At 32.1% G+C, this 19,237-nt stretch overlaps 1 protein-coding gene across 12 annotated transcripts in view; it reads left to right on the forward strand.

The window, feature by feature from the left end:
• ZBTB20 (zinc finger and BTB domain containing 20) overlaps positions 1–19,237 on the forward strand; it is a 730,245-nt gene that overhangs the window by 137,926 nt on the left and 573,082 nt on the right. For 7 of the 12 annotated variants that reach the window (XM_072964827.1, XM_072964854.1, XM_072964836.1 and 4 more), the window contains 2 exons: positions 8,522–8,640; positions 17,368–17,419. The gene's annotated coding sequence lies outside the window, so the exon portion shown is untranslated. The remainder of the gene's footprint in view (positions 1–8,521; positions 8,641–17,367; positions 17,420–19,237) is intronic. The other 5 variants (XM_031681015.2, XM_072964815.1, XM_072964857.1 and 2 more) reach the window with 1 other exon arrangement.

Here is a 19,237-nt window from a genome sequence, read left to right on the forward strand (position 1 = left end):
TTACTTGTTCTAGTTGTGCAAAAAAATGCTATTAGTATTTATTGGGATTGCATTAGATCTGTGGATTGCTTTGGAAAATATGGACATTTTAATAATATTAATTCTTTTAATACGTGATATATCCTTCCACTTTTTTGTGTCCTCACCAATTTCTTTCATCAGTGTCTTATAGATTTCACACTTCAGACCTTTGACCTTCTCAGTTAAATGTATTCCTAGGTATTTTATTCTTTCTGATACAATTACAAATGGGATTGTTTTCTTAATTTCTCCTTCTGATAGTTTATTATTAATGTATAGGAATACAGCAGATCTTATATTTATTCTTCAAGACCAGCATTACCCTGGTACCAAAACCAGACACTGTAAAAAAAGAAAATTACAGGCCAATATCCCTAATGAACATAGATGCAAAAATCCTGAACAAAATAATAGCAAACCAGATTTAGTATACATTAAAAGGATCATACATCATGATCAAGTGGCATTAACCCCAAGGTCACAAAGATTATTCAGTATCCACAAATCAACCAATGTATACGTTACATTAACACACTGAAGAATAAAAATCATATGATCATCTCAATAAATGCAGTAAAAGGATGTGATTATATCAATCATCCATTTGTAATTAAAATTCTCAACAGTGTGGGTACAGAGGGAACATATCTCAAAAATAAAGACTGTGTATGACAAACCCACAGCTAATGTCACACTCAATGGAGAAAAGCTGAAAGATTTTTCTCTAAGATCAAGAACAAGACAAGGATGCCCATTCTTGCCACTTTTAGTCAACATAATATTGGAAATCCTAGTCATAGCAATCATATAAGATAAATAAATAAAAGGCATCTAAATTGGAAAAGAAGTAAAACTATCAGTATATGCAGATCACATATTATATATAGAAAATCCTAAAGACTCCACCGAAAAACTATTAGAACTAATAAATGAATTCAGTAAAATTGTAGGTTACAAAATTAACATTCAGTACATTCTTCTTGATGGTGCCATGTTTTGAGAAGCTGGGTTTTTGGCAGTTGCTGTCATAGAAAGCAGGTGTGAAATTCAATATAGTACAAGAAATAAGAATGACAGTATCCAATATGATTTCAAGTTTTGAGAAGTTGTGCAGTGCCCCATAAGCACACACATTCCAATAATAAGTAATTTAAGAATGGTTATATAAGAATGGAATTAAGATAATATTTACTTTTTAGTTTATGTTTATTATTTTTTATATGACCACTATGTTACTGGGACATAAATACTTGTAGACCTATACTACTCAATACATGGATTTGTTCGGTAATATTTTAGGCTAAGTTTGCTGATAAAACATTGCTAAGACACTCAGGGCTCTGTGTGAAAAATAATTATGAAACACTGAGGGCTCCTGTCAAGTGAAAAATTATGTGTCATTCTGCAACATATTTTGGTCCCACCTGATATTATGTTCATTCATAGTTCTCTACATTGGTACACATGGACCCAACGCATTTTAGTTGCTATATAAAGTACTGTGTATCATTCCATTGTGTGCTGAGGCACACTGATGCACATTTAAGAGTTTCTTCTCTTCTCTTCCTTTCCCCTTCAGTACACTCATCTTCACTCATTTCTTTATGTCCTTCCTTCTTTTTTTCTTCCTCCGTCCTCTCTTTCCTTTGTTCTTTCTTTTCTTTTTTTTTCTATTATAGCCAGTATCTCAGTAAACATCTTTGTTAATATCTCTCTGTGTACATGTGAGAGGATTTCTGTATTTTAATTGCTGAGTTTAGGGAAAAAACATTTTTAACTTTACAAAGTAATGGAAAATTACTCTTCAACATTTCTGAGTTCCCCTTTTTCCATACCCTCTCCAACTCTAGGTTTTGACAGACTTTTAAATTTTTGATAAAAAGATAAAAGTAAAAATGCAATTATTAACTATTTTATTTTTTAAGTAAATTTGAGCACTTCATATTCTTATTGGCCAATCAGGTTTTATTTTTTCTGATTTTTTAAAAAATTTGTATTCTCAGCACTTTTTAAAATTATATGGTTATTTTTTATTCATTTGTTGTAGCTTATTATATATTCTCAGTAGAAATGGTTCACTGGTTATGTATGTTGCAAATATTTCCCCTTAGTCCATCGCATATCTTTTTTCCATATTTATACTGTTTGGGTTTTATTTTGTATTGATTTTTTAATTTTTTGCTTGTATTGATAAAATGATGGTTTTACTAATTTAATCTCCAAATACTATATGTATCACTTAATATATTTTCTGATGTTGAACAATTCTTACATTCCTGGGATAAATTCCCTATAATTATTATGTATTTATATGCATACATACACATAAGCAGGTACATATTGCTTTATTTGGTTTGCTTATATATTATTTAGAATTTTTGCATCTAAGTTCTTAAGTGAGATCAGCATATACTTTTCCTTTTTCGTGCTCTATACTTTTAGTATCAATTCATATCAATTATTAATCATAGCATTATTCAATTTTTCTGTTTCTTATTGTATTGGTTTCAGTATGTTACACTTTTCTAGGAATGGCGCATTTCATTTGATTTTGTAAGTTGATTGTCATTTAGTTGTTTAGTATATTCTTTTTGTTATTTTAATATTTCTTATATCTTTAGAGATACACACTTTTCATTCCTAAAGTTTCTAATTAATGCCTTTTTATTGCTTAATATTTTATAATTAATAATACTTTGATCAGTACAGGTTTATTATTAGGTTGAATTTTGGAAATTTCATATGGTTTGACCTAATATTTTATTTGTCTTTTTAAAGAACTAGTTTTGGCTATATTGTGTAATTTTTCTATGTCATTAATTTTTGTTTTAATCTTTATTATTTATTTCCTTCTTTATTTGGCCTTATTCTGCTGCTATTATTTTTTAACTTGCTGAGTTAGATCCTAAACTAATTAATTTTACAAAATTTTAGTATCATATATATGCATTAAAGGCCATAAATTTTCCACTAAGTATCACTTTAGCTGCATCCCACAGGTTTTGATATGTAGTGTCTTCACTGTTGTTAGTTTTAAATATTTAATATTTCCATTATGAGTTTTTTCCTTGACTCGTGAATTATTTATAACTGTGTTCTTTAGTTTAAATATATAGATGTTTTTAACCTGTCTTTTTGTCTTTATTTCTGATTTTCCTGCATTGTGATCAGACAACATGGTTTGCATGTTTGCATGATAAAAATTCTTTGGTGTTTATTGAGTCTTCTTTTATGGACGAAAAATTGTTGAACTTTATAAATACTACACAATAGCTTGAAATAATATGTAGTCCTTGAGGGGAAAATTTTTTGCACATAAGTTAGTATTCAAAATTGTTAATTATATTGTTTAAATTTTCTGTATCTTTACTAGTTTTTGTTTTCTCATCTCGAAGTATTTTTTGCCTTATGGTTTAGTCCTTCAGTTTGTTCAGTGTTCTGCTGGAATTTTAAATTCTTAGAAAACCATTCTGTCAATATTCTATTTAAATATCTGCTTCTCCATATCTGAGTCTCTTTCTTTATCCTGCTTTTTCCTTGTGGCATTTATTAGTACTGGATATTGTATTTATATTTCTGTCTCCCTTTCTAGAACATAAACTTGCTGAAGACAGGAAATATGTTTTTTTCCACTACTATGTCTTCTTGGTCTAAAATAGCACCTACCTAAAAGAGGCATTTAATACATAGTGGTTGGATGAATAAACAAAAGAATAGCAGTTTCTGGTATTATGGTGAGCTCATCAGTTGAAGCAGATTGTTTTCTATGAGAGTTCTGATTGTCCCTCCAAAGTGATTTAGCATTTCCTTCTATCCTGCGACTCAAGATCTGTGCCCATAAGAGTCTAAGGAAATCCTGATCGATTTTGTATTAATTTTTAAACTTGGATTTTTTTTGTCCCTAAGATACAGTATAAGTGTTGATTCCTAAAGTGACTATGAAACATATCTGGGTTTCATATTTGTTTTATGTGATTTTGTTTTTGCCACCCAGACCCTTAAGAAGAATTTAATTTTTTACTCCTTGTCCATGCCAGTCTATAGATCTTTTTCTACTCCTAATCCTATGGATGGTTCATCCATTAATAAACATGTCTCAGTTGCTGCTCCATCCCTCTCATTCGCTTTAGGTCTTGCCTGTTGTCCACAAGACCTAGTGTTAGAATTTGGTGTTAATACTCCTTATATGTACCTGAATACCTGGATATATGTGAGTATGATGTCGTAGGGTCCAGCCAACTAGGCTTCAGCCCCACACTAGGCTGTAGCTCTGAGTTGCCTCTTTTTTCTGACACTCAGAGATTTCCATTTCTATCTTTCATTTTAGCTTGGCTCAGTTGTTAATTATCAAAATTATCCAAAATATCTATATGTTTGAAGTGAAAGAGTGATACAATCATATCAGTGAAATCTGTCATACTTCCTGAAATTATTAGCATTTCATAATAGCCTATCTTTACTATTAGGTCCAGTAGGATCTTTCCATGAATCTTTATTAAGGTTGTTTATAGCATGGTAATCCTCTTATAGAAGATGGACATTAATAGTATAATAATATATCTACCAGTTGATTTAGATCATGTTGCCCTAATTCTTCAGTGGCTGACATACTTCTCTGCTGTCATATCAATGATCATATGTGATTCTTTTCAAAGAAAATATCCTTTAAGTTACAGTTAACATCATGCAGTGAGTATCTTTTTCTATGTGTGTGTGCGTGTGTGTGTATAGTGGGAGGGAGAAAAAGAGATTAAAAAATTGAGATTGAAAAAGAGCCTATTATGAAGAAAAAGATAGTTTAGGAGAGGGAGAGCATGGAGAGTGAGTGAGATTGCATTGATAAGACAGCTTATACCTAAACAAGACAAATCTTTGGAAAGGTTGGTTTAATTATTTTCAGTGAGGCAGATGAACTGTAGCAGAGGCAGATAAATTTTTCTAATTCCAGTCTGCCCTCCCCTTTGACTCCTTAGACCTGACTTCTTTTCACATGTAGCTAAACTTGTGTTTTTGCTGATACCTGAGTAATGCTGGGAGGTTTGCACTTACATTCAATTTTTGGCACTTTGTGATTTGTGCAGTACTCATGTGTATGGGGGAAAATTGGTCTCTCTGAGTACAGAGTAAGTGACTGTCATCTTGATTGTATGTGAAAGCTCCTATTCTATCATGTGATATTAACAGAACCCAGTATCAGCAGAACTGTGTTCTTTTGGAAATGCTTTTCCTCAACATTCTCCATACGTAGCAAGAGCACAGGTAATAAAGCTATTCAAGTCTCACAAGTGAGATGTGAACACTTCACCCTCTTTTGCAAATACTGCAATATTTTGTGATTCTCCTTCACATCAGAAAAGAAAAAGAATCTTTCCGATTATTTCTTTAATGAATCAGTTTCTTCATGGAGCTTTTGAAAATGTTATTTTTCAGATAGATTCAACAATCTTACCCCTATTGTGTAATTTAGTGGTAAGCTTTCTGCATTCATCTTACCTGGGAAGGTCAAGCATTTTATGACCTCAAAAAGCCTGATCCTTGTTTTGTACAATTACCTAAATGTTTCCATTATTTAGAATGGATATTTCAACCATCTCAAGGTTTACTTTTACTAAGATTCTCAAGTGTTTTCATTTATTGAGTACTGAATCCAGTTGAAGCAGCTTTTATAATATTGTCTAAAATCTTACATTTTCTTATGTTATTTTAAAATCTGTGGTTGTATGACATGCTGATGTAACTTAATGGTAAACTTTACATTTAGACATTACAGCTTATATAGCATTTTTGTAAAAACCTAGTTGAAGCTTAAAAAGTACTTTGACACCATAGTTACTAGAGATTTATGTGTACAGAACAGATGAAGTACAATTGAGTATCAGAAAGGTAGAGTACAGTTTATTGATTATCACAAATAGAAGGGTTGATACCTTAATGGAAGTTGATTTGCAGTAGAATTTTTTATAGCAATTGTACTACAGTATAGAGGATAGAAAATGATATTGTTACTAATTAATAAATAATGCATCTCATGACGATGTGAATCAATGTACTATCATTTAGAATTTTTATCAACCAAGTTTTATTTAATAGTGTAGCTAATTTTAAGAAGCATAAAATGAGTAAAAAATACCTTTTGAAATGTTATCAGCCAGAATCAGTAAAGGAGTATTTAGTAATTTGGATATATGAAGGTATATTCTAATTAGGAAATTTAGAAGGCCTAAAAGATTTTGAGGAAGAAACAATTCTAATAATAAATGTAATGATAATGTAGCCTGAAATAGGCTGACAACATTTTCAATAAAATACTGGAAGAGAAATAAGTAAACATCTTGAAGACAAAGGAATCATAAGCAATGAACAAGATGAGTTTATTACAAACAAATCATGTCTGACAAAATTAATAGTTGTTTAAAATAGAATTGCAGAATTAGCATGGAAAAAGGGAATGCATTTCTTAACTTCAACTATTTATTGTAGCTTTTAAAAAATAATTTAAAAATCAGGATACAGATAATCTAGTGTATTGAATATTTATGTAAATACAATGAATCTACTTAAGGCCAAAATGTAATACCATGAATATCCCCAAATTGGGATTAGGTGGCAGTGGTAAGAGTGACCTCAGGGGTTTGGGCCTTCCATAATCTTCACTGATCCTTCCAAATACTCATACAATTAATGGAAAAACATCATACATAGCATATAAAGACAGCTGCTAATACAAGACTTCCAATGCTCCTTCTAATCGTATTTTGTTGCTATGTTTGCCCTATATAGAAATTCTATAGGCTTTATTAATGGATTTAGATCAAGGGTCAACTAAACTTACCATTTTGTTTTGTTTTGCTTATTGAGGTATAGTTGGTATATAACATTATACTAGTTTCAGGTGTACAACATAATGGTTTAATCTATGTACATACTGCAAAATGATTACCACAGTAAGTTAACACCCATCACCACACATAGCTACAATTTTTTTTCTTGTGATGAGTACTTTTAAGATCTATTCTCCTAGCAACTTTCAAGTATACAGTGCAGTATGATTAACTATATTGTCACTATGATATACATTACATCCCCAGGACTCACTGATTTTATGACTGGAAGTTTGTACCTTTTGACCACTTTCACCTGTTTTGCCCACCCCCTTGCCCCGCCTCTGGCAACCACCTATCTGTTCTCTGTATCTCTGAGTACATTTTTTTTTTAGATACCATTAGATTTCATTAGCTATAAGTGAGGTCATAAGTTATTTGTGTTTTTCTATCTGACTTGTTTCACTTAGCATAATGCTCTCAAGGTCAGTTCATGTTGTCACAAATGGCAGGACTGCCTTCTTTTTATGGCTAAATAAGATTCCATTGTATATATAAACCATTTTTTCCCATTCATCCATGGATAGGTACTCAGATTGTTTCCATATCTTGGCTATTGTAAATAATGCTGCAAACAACATGGAGGTGCAGATACCTTTTCAAGTTAGTGTTTTCGTTTCCATGGATAAATAGTCAGACCACAGGGTCAAGCAAAGAGAATAGGTGGCTTGTGCTTGGAAGACCTGAACTCCTTGATGACTTTCAGGGAAGAGTTTTTAAGGCAACATGTAGGGTGATAGCAGCAGGTTGTATGACTTTCTTCTGATTGTTTGCTGGTGAGGTAACAGGGCAGTGTTCCAGGAATCTCAATCATCAGCTTTCTAGTTCCGACCAGTCTTGTGTCTCAGCATCAAGTCACCATCTTCCCCTGGGGGGGCCTTAGTTCTTGCTGGTCTTGGAGAGTCTACCAGAAAGGCAAGAGGCAACTGCAGCTCACCTTGGGGGCATAGACACCAGGGGCAGCCATTCCTAGGAACTCCCTCTACCGTCGGGACACTGGTGCTGGTAAGCACCACTGAGAATGTCATTGTGATTTTGATTTGCATTTCCCTGATGATCACACTCTATTCTTATAAAAAGTTTTATTTAATTGCAAGCATGCTTGTTTGTTTATGTATTTATTGCCTACTTTCATACTAAATGGCAGAGTTGAGCAGTTGAGATGAAAACTGTGTGACCCTTAAAGCCTAAAATATTTATCATTTGGCCTTTTGCAGAAAGTTTGCTGATCTCTGGCTTATATGAATTGTTTTTAACCTTTAGAAGCATTAGAATTGTTGTCAAGTCTGGGCATAGGACGAGTATTTGTAATTGTATGAAGGAGGGAGTGAATTTGTACATGTTAACAACACTTAGGTTTAGTCTTACCCTGAGTCTTCTATGTTTCATGGGAAATGACCCATTTGTTTCAGTAGTAAATGTCCAAAATGAGATACATGACATCACTGTCTTTCACTCAATTCCATTTAACTGCTGTTGACGTCATAAAAGTTGATGATGATATATCAATAGGTTTAGTGGGAAAGGTGAAGGGAACTGTGGCTGAGATAAAGAATGTGGTTTGTCTTAAGTATCAAAGACATTTTAGATCTCATTCTGTGATGATCTATTTTGTTTAGAATCCTTTCAAAATAAGTGTCATCAAATTCATCTTGGACTTTTCTCCCAAATGTACTTATGTTGAGGACAGAGCATTCTTCAGCCTGGGATTCAACTAAAAATAATCACCTTGTGCATGGTAGGTGCCTGATAAATATTTATGGCTTGAATATTAACTTCATAATTACTTTTTTGTATTTGTTTATTTATTCCTCAGATGTTTGAGTGCTTACTACATGCCAGGCATAATGCCAGGAGCAAGTGATTTGGCAGTGAATATTGTGCAGCTACACTGATAGGGTCCCTAATGTGGGGAGAGGGACAGTGAATGAGTTTATAAATAATGATTGCAGAGAGTGATATCTGTGAAGAAAAGAGAATCGGATGGTTGAATAAAGAGTGACTTGGGTCAGAAAAGGTGGATAGTGGGATAAAGAGTAATGAAGTGCCATTTGAGCCAGGACTGAATGATGAGAAAGGGAAGCCACCATGAAATGATCTGGGAGAAGAGCCTCTAGAAGGACAAGTTTAAGAACCCCAAAAAGTTGTGGCCTGATAAAGGAATAGAAAGAAACCAGTGTGTCTGGATCTTAAGAAAAGAGTTTGTGTGTATGTGTATACTGTGTTAATTTAGGACCCACCATGTTTTATGTCTGTGGGAGAATGTTAGTAGAAACAGGGTAGCCATCTGTATGTTTTCTTAGATGTTCAATCAGTATTTTCTAAACAGGTATGTAGATGTTTGAACTAAAATGAGAGTAACTGAATTAATTTTATCTGAATCAATTTTAGTTGAATCCAAGAGAAGGTCATGCATAGGTGTGTGGATGGAAATAAAAGAGTACGAAAGGAGATAGAGCTGATAAAGAGTTTTGGAGAAGTTGGAGATTTACACTTGATTCTTTGGCTCCAAGACCATGTAAATTTCAGTTATGCGAACACTCCTAGACACATTGTAGGCCCCAATAAAAGTTTGCTGAATCAGTGTAAAATCTTATCTGATTGGATTAGAGTGTATAATTTCTGTATTATTTGGAAGAGCGAATACATAATGGAACGAGATTATGGAGGACTTTGAAAACCAAGCACAATAGAATTTGATATTGTAAGTGATTGGGAATCATTATAGGGAATAAGGTAATAACTAGATGATTTCCAAATATTTGTTTTGTGGTATGTAAGATTATTTAAAGACAGAAGGAGCTGAGAATGATGTTTTTATTCCACGCATACTTTCTATTTTAACCCGGTTCTCATTCCCAGCCTGGCTTGGTTACATTACAATTACTTCATAACAGTCCCTGGTTCTAACGAGGAAATGCTGACTCAGTTACCAAGATTTTTTCTTATTATATAATCTTATATCTGTATTTGTGCTGGCCTTGTGCTATGCCTTCTTTCCTGTGTATGATATTTAACCATTTTCCGGGACTCTGAACATTTTGCCTTATTTTGCCCTCTTATATTTGTGTATTGCTAGTACATGCTTAATTGTATTTACATGTAGGAAGTAATTCAATAAAAATTAAATGGAACATATTTATAACTGAAAAATTTTCTTCACAAACTGTTAAGGATAGAATTTTTTCTTTTATTCTTTTTCTCTCTCTTTCTTTTTGTTATCAGCCTTCACTCTTCATAGGACTACTCAGAATGTAAAGGTTGGTACACTGAAAGCAAACCTTGAGATACAATTGGTTGCTATCTCTGGGAACATGCAGTCTGTCAGTAAGAAGGGTGTGCCAAGAAAATTTTCATGTTGTGGCAGGTTTGGCCACTGAAGCAACTAGCCTGCCCTCACTAAATATACATTTTACTTAAATATTTCTATTTCATAGAAACTATTTAAGGCTAAAAAAGTAAAAAATCATGTAATCTGGTTTGTTCCTCTCCTTAGACAAATTAGGAATAACAGACAATCTTACCTTTGGGTACTGTTATTATGATAATATAGCTCATTTATCTTGTTGTCTTGGTTGGCCCTTAGAATGGATAATCATTCAATTTTGTATCTTATCAGAACTATTTCCAAAAAGAAAATGAAGGGTCAGCTTTTATTGTAGGTTTTAGCATTTACTGAGATAATGGTGTTATTTTTCTTCTGGGTATTTGACTCTGAAAGATTTGTAATGATACATAACTGCCACAAAGGTGGTGCTAGTTTTAACAGCAATTTATGAACAACTCCCCAAATGGACACATCTAAGTGAAACAGTATGAATGTTTCTTGCATGGTAGTAAAGAGGTGGACTTCTGTTAAATATGAAACCACACAAGAAAACCCGTCAGCTCATGACAGATTGAAACCAGAAATGTATGGTGTGTAGGAGTACAGATTCTGCAGGCAGATTTGGTGTAAATCCAGGTTTTGCCATTCATTAGAGAGGTGATCTTTGGCAAATCACTTAATCTTTTTGTGCCTGTTTATACATCAATAAAATAAGGATAATGACATCTGATATTCGGGTAGCTACCTTGTAGAGTTGTTATTTATTTTATGTAAGTAAATACACATAAAAGTACTCTGAACAAAATCTGAATACAGGAATGCTTATGTACTTGCAATTATCTGATAATCTTTAGAAGTAAAGTTAAAAGTTAAGTAGCTTTCTCTCTGACCCTGCCTTCTCTAAGAGTTACAAAAGTATAAGAAAGTTGTTGCCACTTCTAGAATGTGAAATTATTTGAAAACAGCACTATTTTGTTTAAAGCTTAAAGCACTTGGTAGTGCAGTTGTCCTAAAAGGAGACATTATCTAACCTTTAAACAAGATTAAATTAAGCAGAATTGTTTTTACACTCCTCTTTTAGAAAAACAGAGGCAAATCATAAGAAAATAGATCATTATTAGGGATGTCTTCAAAAAGCAGCTTAAACATCCTTGTTATGTTCTGGGATCACTGTGTAATCAGTCCACATATGTCACATATTTCAAATTCTGTAAAATTAGAAGACTAATGGTCTTTATGTGTATTCTTGGACTTCCGGAAATTTTATACAAAATTCTGTGGATGTGTACACTTCTCTAGAGAAAGAAATTCTTGGTTTTTTATCATCTTCTCAGAGGGGCTTATGATCCCCCAAAAGAGTAAGAGCCATCCTCTGAGACAATATTAATTTTTTATCTTTAATAAAGATAAAACTGTAATACCCTATTTACTGAGGCAGAAAAATCTACTAGTAGATCTTAGGTTTTTAGTTAAAAGAATCAAAATGAAAATTTTATTCTCCCTGATGAACCCTTAGCTAGCCGGAAAATCTGATTAACCAGCATGCCAAGTAATCAATGTTCACTTGTGTCAAGCAGCAATCATTCTTCAGTATATTAGCTGAGCTGGTATTATGTCCAGAGAAAATGGTGATTTTTGTCTACTGTTCATTCTTTATTTTTGCCCTTCTAGTTTCAGAACTATTAACATTTGCTATAGTTTCATAATTGTATGTTTCTTATGATATGCTTAGGAGTAAAAGCATTATATAAATGCTTGCTTCAAAACTATTATTACATCAACATCATTAATACAATTTAGTACAGAATATTTATACTCATTCTTTCCAAATGTATTGTGGAATAGTGTTGCTGAAAAGAGGACAAGGGGAAGTTGGAAGAAAGGGAATTGTACTGGTCTCTGAAAAATGTGTTGCATTTCTTGCGCACTTATGCAAATGTTTAAATTCACATTTACTTTGGTGTTTTTAATTGCTTTTATTAAAATGGCTTAATAGAATATTTTAAAATAATTGTTTTTTAGATCCTTAGCAAGGGTATACATTCCAGTCTCAAAAACTTTGAAGTTTTTAATTGAAAGAGATTAGGTAAATAATTCAGAAATGCATTCTGTTTACCTGTTAATAATTAAGCAGGTTAGACTGTGTACTTTATATAGTCACGGAGTTTTAGTTTATTTATTTGTTGGTGTGTTGGTTTTTAAGAATTTATTTAAGGCATTCTACTTTTGGGAAATAAAAATAAACAGAGTAAAGCTGCACGTAATAAAGGGAAGGGCTTAGGTTACTTTTAAAGAGACAAATGAGGAAAAAGAAAAGAAATTGATTGGATTTTAGAGTTAAAAGCGGTATTTAGTACGTAATTTTTCTGAACTTTTCCCCTCTATTTGGAAGGGAAATTGAGATACCTGACAGCAAGGATAATTGAGTCAAGTATATAGTCTTTTGTTGTTGCCCTAGAGCTCTGGCTCAATAGACTTTGATTTGATTTTAGGTGTGGTTTAACCAGGTCACTTTTATGGATTCTTGGAGAAGCCTACCGAAGAACTTACCAGATTTCTCTGGTGTTTTAAAAACTCTAGAACCCCAAGCCAGAATGAAGGTCTCCACCTTAAGAAGCACCATTATGTATGGACTAGAACTAAATTAATCTTTTCTAGTCTTAGACAGAATATCTTATCCTCTTGACCATGTATGTACAGGGTCTTTCATTCTGATCTTCTTTAAGGATTATAAATTGGTTTTCATTTGGCATTTTTGATGAAATACCACCAAAGCATGTATTTAAATTTCTATTGGATGATAAAAACTTATTTTCTATAATTATTGGTAGAGAATAGCCTCTAACAATTTCTATTCATTTTGTCTTAACATGTCATTTGCTTACTTTGAATTTTTACTTATTTGAAATTATACTCCTCCTACCTCTGAAGCTGATGCTTTATTTGTTCTCATGGAAAATTTTGGTTCTCTCTGTATGGTCCTATCACTGAAATTGATACATGTTTTATTTGTTTTCTCTTATAATAGTATGCTCATTGTATAAATATAACCCCCAGTTTCTTAAATTTTCTGCATTCTAGTCTGTGCTTTTCTTTGAAAATTAGATCAAAGAAGTGAACAATTAAAATTTGTCTTCTAGGAATCTAATAGATACCATTATAGGTGATTGCTGTTTTTTATTTTTTTTTACAAATCTTATCATTCTCTCATTTTACTTTTTTTGTTTTGCTTTGTTGTTCTCTTTCTTCCCTCCCTCACTCCATGTTCTTTCCTTCCTACTTCTTTTATAAAAATCTATGCAGTTAATGGAGGTGGTCTTCACCAAAAATAGGGACAGATAGACATTTTCAAATGGCTTTCTTAACATTCAGGAAATCTAATAATATGTTATCTAATTTTTTCTGCAAGATAGACTATGTATCTTGTTTTAGTGCTTTTTATGTTTATGAAAAGTAATTTGTATTTATTGTAGAAAATTTGGAAGGAAATTGTAAGAAAATTCCTGCCATAATAATTTTTGAGTTAAGTACTAGGAGTAATTTAGTATATAGGTGCTTACATACTTTTTCTAATGCACATACGTATTTTTCTACATATGCACATACACACAGAGCTACATTTATACATGCATATGACTAAACATTGCATAGTCTATATATATTACATAAACACAAATTATTAAAACTTGCTATCTTAATAGTTTACCATTTTACAACCTGCTTTTTAAGCTTAATGGTGTATTGTAAATTTTTACTTGCCATATTTAATAGAAGCTTATTATTATATCACATATAATTAATTAAACCATTTCACTATAATGGAATATTTAGGTTACTTTAATTTGCATTTCTTTCATTGCAATTACACATTAATATTGTTTGTGTATATCTTCAGTTTCTTCTATTGTGAATTGCCTATTTATTTGAAAAAAAAAGAGATATTTGTTTTATTTGTTTATAAATGAAGACTGTTAACCCTGTGTATATTCCCTATGAGTATCATACACATTAAAAATATTTATCTTTATTTGTTTTAGGCCTCTTAATTTTGTCCAGGGTATTTTTGGACTTAAAAAATTTTTAATTTAAAGTAGTCAAATTCATAATCTTTGCACTTATTTTATATACTATTGCTTACATCCTCCAAAAGGCCTTCTTACCTTGGTTTCTTATAGCTCTTTGATTATTTTACTTATTATATTCAGATATATCAACCTGATTTTTATGTGGGGGCATGGCAAAAAGTAGAGAGCACTTTTTTTTTTGTCATTTAATTAGTCAGTTATCTCAATATTGTGGAACTCTACTTATAATATTTATCCTATACTGGAGTCCCTATGATCTGTTCTCAGATCTGTCTCTTCCAATGACAATTATCACATTGTCACTTATATTTCAATCTTTGGTAAAAACTAACCTTGTTCTCTACTCTGCTGCAGGGTCAAAACCTAACACTTGTTATTTTTTGGTTGTAAACTCCTATTTTATTATTAAAAATTTTTTGAACTAGCTTTAAAGCATCAGAACTACTAAAAATAATTTTTATTCAATTCAATTCAACAAACATTTATTGAATATTCACTATATACCAGACCCTGTACTTCTATCAGGAACACATAAATGAATCAGATATCTGTGTAGTAGAGTCTTTGCACTAAAAAAGTGATGGAGGCAGAGCATGTAAATGGTCAAGACAGTGGCCTACTATCAATGCCTTCATTTTTTTCTGATTTTTTTTCTTATTCTTTTTTTAAACCTATGATTTATTTGGTCTAGCCATTTTATACATTTTTCCTTTTCTCTTTCTTTTAAATCCATAAATGATTACTAAGTGACATTGATTTAACAGAATTAGATTTACTCAGGCATATGAAATATGGTAACTTTTTCAAATTTGTATTGTCTTTTATTTTTTCTGATAAATGAACTGAGAATTGTGTCTTCCTATTCTCAATTCTATAAATGTTTATTGATTTCTTGCTAGGCACTATTTAAGGAGCTGTAGGGGAAGAAAATGGGTGTCTTTGAAAATTTATAATCTGGTAGGGGAATTTGCCACCTATAAAAGTAATAACAGCAAAATAAAATAATAGTTATTGAGAGTACTGGTTTGCTGTGTGCAAGCCATTGTCCTAAGAGAGGTAGTATGTATCTCTTTTAATCCTTATAACAGCCCATATAGCCCCCAGATTTTTTTTTTTTTTGACTCTGCCTTACTTCACTTAGAAATTTTCTTATTATTGTCCGCTTTCTCTGGGAAGCTTTCCCAGCTAGACCTATCTAAAATATCAGCCCATGTAACTCTTAGTCTTATTACCTTGTTTTGTTTGTACTCATAGTATTAATTATAGGACATTAGAAGTTTAACAGTTTATTTTCTTATTGTTTGTTTCCCCTCCTAGAATGAATACTGAAAGACTATGAAAAATGTTATATAGAAGTTTGCAATTGCAAAAGGTCAAAGTTTAATTTGATATATACCATTTAACTTCTTTAAGCTGAAATTGTTTCATCTGTAAATAGATGTATACTTAGTGCCTGTTTCATAGGTGGGTCAGGCTGTTGATTCTTACATTCAGTAAATATTCATTGATCTCCTACTATGTGGCAGATACTATTCATGGAAATGGGGGACACAGCAAAAGAGACAATGCCTAACCTAACAGCACTTCCATTCTAGTGGAGAAGACAGATAATAAATAAATAAAACTTACTTTTATATCATGTAATGACCAAATTAATTTTCTCCAAAGTGTCCTTCCTCACCTCATGCTTACAACCCAAACATGTTTTTTTCTTTTCCATTCCTAGTTATCCTCTATTTATCCATAATTTTTGGTTATTATCTCACTCTTCCTAGCAGATATAATTTTTAGTACCTCTTCTGAAGTTTGGTGTTGCAGAATAAGCATGGTACTACACCTTGATTATAGCAGAACTACCACCTTTCTTTTCTGTTAAATCCCATTTATCTATTAGTGCAGAATAAACTCAGGATTGATGGTATGGTTTGTTGTTTGATTCTTTATTTTCTCTTTGTTTCTGCACTTTAAAGATCCAATTAATTAAAACCCTTAGCCCTTCTTAATTTTAATAGGACTTTTACTCTAGATGTACTGGTTTACAGAATTGGCTTATATTTATGTATGCATTTTTCTTAGTAAAACTGCTTTTGAGACTTTGGCTGAATCCCTTTGGAGATTATTAGTAAATATGACATCAAGGGCCTCAGTGAGATTTCATAGTAAACTTACAGAAATCACTTTCCAAAAATATACATTGTCGAACTTATTTTACTAGGAGAGTTGTTTCTAATTAAATCTTTTTCTATTCAAACTCACCAAATTGACTTTTAAAGCACCACAGCATCCTGCCTGCTTTACTGTTCCTTGTCCTAGCTTTGGTTCTATATTATCAAATGCATTTGGGTAGAAAATAATTTAGAGGTGTCTTACCCATTTGTTTGACATCTTTACCTCCAAATCTGAGTAGGACCCTCCTCTTAGCCTTGCTTGCTAAGATAGAAAACATAAGGCCATGTTCTAATATCAGTGCATTAGGTACTGAAGACCAGTTGAAGCTCTGTTGAACATGCTGCCCTCTTTCACTCATTTACTTTTTATTCTCTTAGGATTATCTTTTTTTGTGAAAATTTCTCCAACCTCACTCATATTTTGAGGATATGATCTGTATCTTACCTTATATACTTACTAACTCAGCAGTACTTATCAGTGTATTATACATAGTAGATCTTTGTAAAATCTCTGATAATTAAGAATTAACAAATAAATGAGATAAAGATTATTTGAGATTAGTTTTTTAAATGTTAAAAACATAAATGTAAAATCTTTGTGTAAATAACGCAAGCTTCTAATAATACTCTAATAAATACTCTTGTTTTTCATCTAAACCCTTGTATACACAGTGTTTAAGATTGTAAATTTATGCCATATTTTACTGAATACTTGTTCATAAGGAAATTAATGTGTTAGCCTTTATTTTTCTTTGTAAAAGGATAGATATTAATTGATAAACACAAGCTTATCTCCCTACTTCTCATGACTAGTCATAAAGATATTATGGAATGTAAATTGTTTTCTTGGCAGATTCCTAATTTTAAGTACTTCTCTTTTTCAGTCACACAAAAAGAAGTGTTAAGAATTGCCCTTTGAGACTCTGAAGGCTAAAGGTAACATCCAATGATATTTTCTTCAATGGATTTTTATCTTCCTGAAAATTTTCATAAAATTAAAGGCCCTGAGGTTATTGCCTCAGGTCTTTTCTTTATTGCCCTTTAACACATTATATATGTTTTTCTATGTCTACCTACAAAATAATCTGAACGTATAAGTCAAAAAAAAAAAGAACCTTTGTGTCATCTAAGAATACTAGGTGTTACTGTACTTCATCCTTCTATTTAGGAATGTATTATCGCCCCTCCACTGTTTTTTAAATATTTGCAACTCTTCTGATTTTATACCTTGCCCTTTTTCTAAATAGACATATTGGTTCAAAGCCAGAGCTTTACAACTAACTATGAGGAATAAAAATGCATTTTGGGGGGGACAACAGAACCATGCAGGTGAGATTTAGTGGGTACTCATTGAAGTCCAGAATTTTAGGCAAGAACTTCATAATAGACTTATGTTGCTGCATTGTGTATAGAGAGCTCATAGGGATTGAAGAAGGTTTCTGAAACAAGAGGGACTGTAATTACTTTGCTTCTTACATGCATGGTTAGATCTTCCAGTGAGAATAACATGGTAGGGTGATTTATTATAGAAGAGTAAATCACAGATTACATTGGAGGGGGCTGGGGTAGTGTGATCCAATCATCAGTTTTGTGAATACATACACTTAAGCATGTGTGATAGCTTGTTTTTAATTTCTTTACACCAGTGCACACCTCAAACATTCCACTTAGCAGTGGGACATGCAAATTGTTCCAAATGCAGCAGCAGTACTTTCACCTGAATGTCAAAACTGTCAGAGAGCTTTAAATCAAATCTTTGTAACATTTTTTAAAAACCAGCCAGCCTCAAGATTGAGAAACCAAACTCACTGCAAAAACTTAATCCCCATACTTTCAAAAAGCTCCTGTGTGTCAACAGGGTAATGTCAAAGTTCTAATTCACCTGCTTTCTAATTTTAACCTTTTAAGGGTTTTATTTTATTTGGCTTAATTACGGTATTTTCTACAAATTAATGATAAATGCCTTGATTAATAAAACCAAATGTCAGAGAAAATGACAACTTGATGAAAAATTAATACTCGGCAATATTTTAAGGTACGGAAGTTCTAAAGATGTCCTCTTAAACCTCATGCTTCATCTTTTTCTGAAGGTAGATAACCAGAATTCTCATTGCACTTGAGACGTTTTCACAGCCACATGTGTTGATGCATTTTAGCAATATAACTTTCAGCTGTTGTTTTGACTGCTCGCTGTTACAGATATACATTACATTCTTAGTTTTTATCTCTGTTTTAACTCGCAGTATTATTTATTTGTATTTCACAAAATCAGGTAAACTATATTTTGAGTTGATTATATTGGTGAAGCTATCATACCAAGAATCCAAATAATAATAATGTGTGTGTCTGTGTGTATTTCAAGAGATGCCATGGTATAAAATGTAGTGATTGGTGATCAGATATCTGCTAGAATATTAATTCATTTGGTTATGAATATTTCAGCTGTTATTTTCTAAAATTATTCAGTAAAACAATCTATACACACAGACAGCACAGCCTTTCAAAGGAAAATAGATTTGAATATGGAGATCTGCTTTTTTAAAAACATATTTTTTCCTGAGCTTTCATTAAAAGACCTGAATACCAATAAAGAGTTTTAACTTGTAAACAGTTGGTTAGATAAAAAACTGAAGAGTAAGAAATATGACTACTTTCTTTCTTTCTATTTACTGGAGATCGTGGAGTTGAAAGATAAAAAATATCCCATGTATTTTTCCATCTTCACATATCAGGATGATTTTTGAATATGAATCC

Source organism: Vicugna pacos, chromosome 1 (assembly GCF_048564905.1).
Source record: "Vicugna pacos chromosome 1, VicPac4, whole genome shotgun sequence".
Taxonomy (NCBI): domain Eukaryota; kingdom Metazoa; phylum Chordata; class Mammalia; order Artiodactyla; family Camelidae; genus Vicugna; species Vicugna pacos.